At 41.3% G+C, this 6,682-nt stretch overlaps 1 protein-coding gene across 2 annotated transcripts in view; it reads right to left on the reverse strand.

Annotated features, from left to right (window-relative positions):
• Nucleotides 1-364: 364 nt before the first annotated feature.
• Nucleotides 365-6,682, reverse strand: part of llgl1 (LLGL scribble cell polarity complex component 1) — a 44,593-nt gene continuing 38,275 nt past the window's right edge. Inside the window, exon 24 of one of the 2 annotated variants that reach the window (XM_046074095.1) lies at nt 365-2,627. The gene's annotated coding sequence lies outside the window, so the exon portion shown is untranslated. Of the gene's footprint in view, nt 2,636-6,682 lie in introns of both variants that reach the window. The other variant, XM_046074086.1, reaches the window with a different exon arrangement.

The following is a 6,682-nucleotide window of genomic DNA, read 5'->3' on the forward strand; positions in this document are numbered from 1 at the left end:
CCCAACATCTAGGTTAGCATTAATTTGCAGCAAGAAAGCAAATGAACTCTGATTTTAAACACTAAAGTTTGTTTACAGATCTTGTGAAGTACCACTAATGCTAGCTAATGCTAGCTGGCTAATGTGAACAAAAGCCTCACGTGGCTCCAGAGGGAGCAGTGCGAAATTTGACAATTGCTTTGAACTTGAGTCAGCATCTGCTGGGGAAGAAACTACAAGTTTGAAAATGAGAATAATCAGGCAGTGTGGAGAAAGAAGTGATCTTACCAGACCACTTGGCCTGCAGGCTTAAAGCTACATTAACTGCTACTAGCATAACCCACTTGACAGAACTCCATTTGTAGACATTCAGCAGACAACCATAGAGAAAGAGAGTAAATAATTTTATTAACATTCACAATTCTTCATCAGCCAAAATGCTAAATGATTTCTACACAAAAAACTGAATGACAGAGTAGAAACAAATTCATTTTAATTTTGGAAATCTTAAAAAGTAAATCGTGCCAGGTGTAGCATCAAAGGCTTAATTATTTGTGTGAACCACAGCACCAAAAGCTAACACAAAAGTAAAAAAAAAACAAAACGCATTAACATGACGATTCCTACCTGTTGCGCTACATTAGTTAATAGTGAGGTCCCTTTTTTACTTGTTTAATGTGAGGTGATCAAAAAGCTTGAATACTGAGTGGTTTTTAAGCTCCGACAGCTTCTAGAAAGTTCTAACATTTCACTTTATCATGGGCTTGCTGTTATAAACCTGTCTTTTGTAAACCTAGCTATAGATAATGTATACATTTGTTTTTACACAGTAATTTATTTTTTTTAAAAAGGGGTTAAAAATACTGGTGACCAAAGCTCTGCATTTAGCAAATATTACCCAGAATGCACCAAATCACAGAAACCCAAAAAAAGAAATCTCCTGGGTTCATCATAGTGTACACAGTACATTACGCTTAGCATTCAGACTGACTTTGCTTCCCTCGCCACACTTCCCTGAGTCCCTTCAAAAAGATTTCTGCATGAGTAACCTTAACAGGCGGGAGGACTTAACTTTAGACCCTTAAATTAACCACCTCCTTTACCTTCGCCCCCTTGTCTTTATTTTTGAATTACAGAGAACACTTTTCATCAGTCCCGATTTTACCAAACTAGATTAAAAACAAACTGCTCTCAAACGCTTATCACAGTGTACTCACTGCGTCCTCTGGGGTTGTGCTGGTGTCACCTTCATATCACATGGTCTCTGTGAGCAGAGCTTCCTTACGGTACACATGAGGGGACAGTGATGTAACAAGTTACAAGAGCGCTTCAAAACTGGAGGTGCAACCAGATGTTTCTCTGACGTCGCCGAATATGAGGCTGATTAAAACAATTCACTGCAGATGTGTTGTACCATTACACCTCTACATTACACTCTTATGGCATCACTGCCCTCTTCCCATTGTTACACACGGCACTATCTGCCTGATAAAAAACTGAATCAAAGAGGTAAAGAATGTATTTGCAACTCAGACCATGCATTTAGCAGTAAGGTAAAAATATCACATTCTCTAAATCCGCTTTAGTCCTAAACACATCACCCTGCGTTTCCCTCACCAGCTGGTTCCCTTTGAAATCTGTTTGAATTCTTTCCTCTTGCATCCCCCACTCTATTTTCCATTCAAATATCTCTACAAGCCATACAAAACATATTTAATAAAGCATCAATATTTGCAGTACAAATCACCTTTATTATCCCATCTCAGTTTTTTTTTGTTTTTTTTAAACACCGAGAGAGTAGACAGAGAGCTGCTCAAACCTGGGTGGTGATGTGCTTGTGTGTGATAACATATTGGCTCACTGATTTGGAAACTGATTTAAGCACCATCTCAACCCACACAGGACACTGGGTGAGGCAATTCAACTGCCCGTAATGGCGCCTCGGAGGGGAAAAATACAAATGCTACAGCTGTTAAAACTCAAATATTCAAAATACTTCATTTGCTAGTCAGTTCATAAACAGGGGTCATTCACAGGGTTGTGGTGTTAAGCAGCGTGCAGAACAATCCAACACATCCACTAATATGCACGAGAAATCAACAAGCACATTTAGCGACTGAGTTCTAGTTCCAACTGTGAGGAGACCTCAGACCAATCCCAGCACACCACAAGACTGTGGATAAAAAAATAAAAACACAGAAACGTCACCGGTAGGGTCTCCTATGTCGATTGTAACAGCCCTTTCCTCAAAGGCTAAGCCATAGTCATCACGCCTGGTGAGCCATCAAGTCACCAGGGGAAGGCCCAAAGAGGAACGACGCATAGAGCATCGACATGGACGACAGAAATTCCAGTTTTCAGTTCTTGAAATCAGGATCATCGGCTCCAGGTCCATCCAGGCGCCACGCTTTGCTAACTAGGCTGTGTCCATGTGGGAGGCAATGTCATGTTTCCAAAGTGTTCATAGAAGAAGAAGTAGAGGGAGGAACCAGAGTCTTAAATGCTGTATTCCTTCTCCTCTTCCTCCTAGTTTGTGCCAGGTTAAAAGGAGAGTGCAGAGTGCTGGCTGGGGGCTCCACAATGGGCTGACGGGAGATGTTTGTGGTCCAGCACTGAAATCCGTTCCATCCAGACCACTTGGGCCCTCCCTGTAATACTTCAACAACAACCAGAAGACAGCATGAGCAAAGAACATCACCACTTTCATATTACGACAAAGCTTGTTTCAAAGACTAAGCCGTAGTGATCTTACCAGAGACTAACAGTGAAATGAAAACCACAACTCAGGAGTTTTTTAAAGCACAATAAACACAGCTTGTATTTGTATTTCAATAATGCACACATAAAACAACCCACAAAATAACGCTATGTAAAAAAACAATGTTCAGTATTCTCTTTGTTGGCAAAAACACAAAACAGGCTCTTTGCAGTTCAACAAAACAGGCTCTTTGCAGTTCATTCAAAAGTAGCTCATTCAAAGTAACAACAAATTCATCTCAATCTTCCAGCAAAATCAATAATTCAATTAATCACAAAATTAAGGTTTAAGTGGCAACACACAAAAAATACCCAGCTGGGCAACCACAAAGAAAATGCTTTGGTGCACTTACGACCAGGTAGTCTACTGACAAAAGGATCCTGTTCTGGACATTTGGTTATGGCATTTTGGTGTTATGCCGGTAAGTAGTTGACTGTTTGATTTCTGCAGCAGAGGTGATGATTATTTGTAGAGTGATGCGGGATGATACAAACAGTACGGACCGACACTTGTGTAGGTGAGGGGATTATATTACCTTGCTTTACACGTTTACTCACAAGAAAAAAAAAAGCTTTTACTCCGCCGCAATCGAGGTTAATTCACTGCTCTCTTCTCTCCTGTCCTCTTCCCCCTTATTCACTGGGAGGAAACAGTAGTGGCTGTAGCGCAAAGCGATTCAGAGCGGGTGGGTGGGATCGGCGGTCCTCACAAGGGCAGTGCATGCTGAGTAACAGGTCATCACAAACTTTAGTTAAATAATTAAACTCAATTATCTTCTACTGGGACATTATATGTATACGGTGTAATTTACCTGTTGCTGAAACTATTAGTCAATTAATCAATTGACAAGATTAATTGATAGGAACCTTAATTATTAAGTAACTGTTTAAGTGATTTATCAAACAAAATGCTTCAGCCTAGGGCTGCACAATTATTATATAATATTGATCACGATTATGATTTTAGCTTCCCACAATTAAATTAATATGATCGACTTTAAAATTCGTGCTCCACTCATGGAAAACTCTGCTGCATATCAAATCAAGCGCTACGTAAACTTTATAGCCAAGGGGGCGATTTGGCTGCACGCGCACCAAGTCCTTGGGTCCGCATGTGTCCGTTACACCACGGGCGCCGGAGCTGGTCAGATTGAACTGGGCAGGAAGTCAGACACGGTACGGCATAGAGAATCTGGTAATTTTTCAAAATAAAACACCCTGTGCATACTTCTGATCATAAATCAAAAATAACAGTTAAAATAGACTCAAAGAAATCACTTAAGTAGTCTACTTAATCACAGAAGAAGCACAAAAATCAAGCACTGATTACCAAATCAGCTAAATCTTAACATGTCAGCAAAATCAGGCAGGCAAAATGCTCTGATTCTGAAATGCTCCCTGTTGGATATGCAGCTGTGCAGACAACCGAACAAAACCGGGTCGCAGAGAGGCCATGCTGGTAAGCAGAGTACAAGCCATTGGTAGAAGCACAAAAGGACAAAATAACAAGCCAACAATGTGCTCAGCTCCTGGAGGAAGTTAACGCTGTGCAGAGGACGGGAAAAAACCTTGGCGCAGCAGTAGCTGGACTCAGTGTACTTTTCGGGTAAAATGTTTTTTATATTTTGCTTCTAGAAGATGATGCACTTTAAGGACCAGTCTTATTTTGACGCAACGATTTGTACATTAGCAGAAATGCAGCACAACATGTATGTGAAAACAGCTGACTGTTTATTTAAATTTGAAAGTGCAATAAAAATATTTTGTCCTTAAAGAGGTGGTATTATGCTTTTTGGCTTTTCCCCTCTTCTTTATAGAGTTATATATCTTTTTTGTGCATGTAACAGGTTTTCAAAGTGAAAAAGCCCAAAGGGAGTTCCCATCTCCCACAGAAAGCTCTGCTCTGAACCGCTTGAAAACAGCTCGTTTGTAGTCCAGCAGTTTCCATTCCTTCACTGTGACGTCACATTGAAAACGCGTCATAAAGCTTGCAAAGCAGCTAGCGGGATCAGGCACGCCCTCAAACCAAGCTAGTCTGAGCGGAGCCCCTTTGATTTCAGTTAAGCCCGTTTTCCACTGCACAGTACCAGCTCTGACTTGGCTCGACTCGCCTTTGTTGTTTGGTTTTCCATTGTAGAAATGTTGTACCTGTAGCTGCTTCCAGGTACTTTTTTTCTTATCACCTCCATCGAGGTTCCACGCGAGCTGAGGGATACTAAAATGTAACGTGAAAACACGACAGACTGCTGAGAATCGTCACTATTCACTGCATCATCATTGCATGCGCCAGAGACCAGCAACAGAAAGTTTTATATTTTACAGTTTGAGTGTAATTTCATCACTAAATCCACTTCTGAGAAGTTTTGAGGTGAGAAATCAGCTGTGTAGATTTCAAATATTGACATCCCTCTGCTCCCGCCGTCACACAGACCGCTGCAGCAACAACGGCACAGCTGGAAGGTTTTCATACCGCTTATCTGTCTTTAAATTCTGAGGAATGCTGAAATGTTTTAACTTAAAAAAAGAGAAAGCAGTGTGGATCGCTGGTGTGTGTGTTGCATTGAACATTACATCGCGGCAGTTGTGTGTGGCGTTGCTATGACGACAAGCTACGTACTATCTCTGGGTACTCAATAGAAAACGGAGCACGGCCGAGTAGAGTCGAGTCTATCGATTTGCACTATGGTAGCATTTTTCGGCAGCATGGATCGTCAGAACACCGGAAACAGTTCAACGTTTAGTCCTAAAAGACGATGCAACTCCGACTCCGTTTGGGCCTGGAAATTCACAATCATAACCTGTAAGTATGCTTTATTGGCTGTGAATTATATTTAAAATAAACACGGCAATGTAACTTCAGACTGTTCAAGTGCGGAGTTGTTGTAAACGTTGGCTAACACAGCTAAAGTTATAACTATAATGCTAACGTTACACCTGATGTGTAGGCTACTGAGCAAGTTGAAATATGGTGATTTTTGTTGTGGTTTATGGTAAGATGTGGAGTAACTTTTACCATATGTTACGGTCGCAGTCTGAAGCGGCTTTGATTTGGATCACACTATCTTGATACTTACAACCCGCCCTTCTCTGCTTCTGATTGGCTAGTAGTCCTTACCTGGGAACTGCGCATGTGCAACTCCCAACAAAGTAAGATGCATCACTCTGTAGCTCAAGAGCGGAGCATACAACACATAGGGTGAAAAGAGGAGCTGCAGCAATGTGCAATATGAGAAAAATATGGTGTTTTTTGAAAATTAAACCATGTAAACCTGTTCAGGTACAACCCCTAATTAAGATTTTGAACCTGCAAATGAGCATAATAACACCTCTGTCCTTAAATCAATGAATAATCGTGTTCTCAATATACACTCACCTAAAGGATTATTAGGAACACCTGTTCAATTTCTCATTAATGCAATTATCTAATCAATCAATCACATGGCAGTTGCTTCAATGCATTTAGGGGTGTGGTCCTGGTCAAGACAATCTCCTGAACTCCAAACTGAATGTCAGAATGGGAAAGAAAGGTGATTTAAGCAATTTTGAGCGTGGCACGGTTGTTGGTGCCAGACGGGCCGGTCTGAGTATTTCACAATCTGCTCAGTTACTGGGATTTTCACGCACAACCATTTCTAGGGTTTACAAAGAATGGTGTGAAAAGGGAAAAACATCCAGTATGCGGCAGTCCTGTGGGCGAAAATGCCTCGTTGATGCTAGAGGTCAGAGGAGAATGGGCCGACTGATTCAAGCTGATAGAAGAGCAGCTTTGACTGAAATAACAACTTGTTACAACCGAGGTATGCAGCAAAGCATTTGTGAAGCCATAACACGCACAACCTTGAGGCGGATGGGCTACAACAGCAGAAGACCCCACCGGGTACCACTAATCTCCACTACAAATAGGAAAAAGAGGCTACAATTTGCAAGAGCTCACCAAAATTGGACA

This window comes from Micropterus dolomieu, linkage group LG02 (genome assembly GCF_021292245.1).
Source record: "Micropterus dolomieu isolate WLL.071019.BEF.003 ecotype Adirondacks linkage group LG02, ASM2129224v1, whole genome shotgun sequence".
NCBI lineage: Eukaryota > Metazoa > Chordata > Actinopteri > Centrarchiformes > Centrarchidae > Micropterus > Micropterus dolomieu.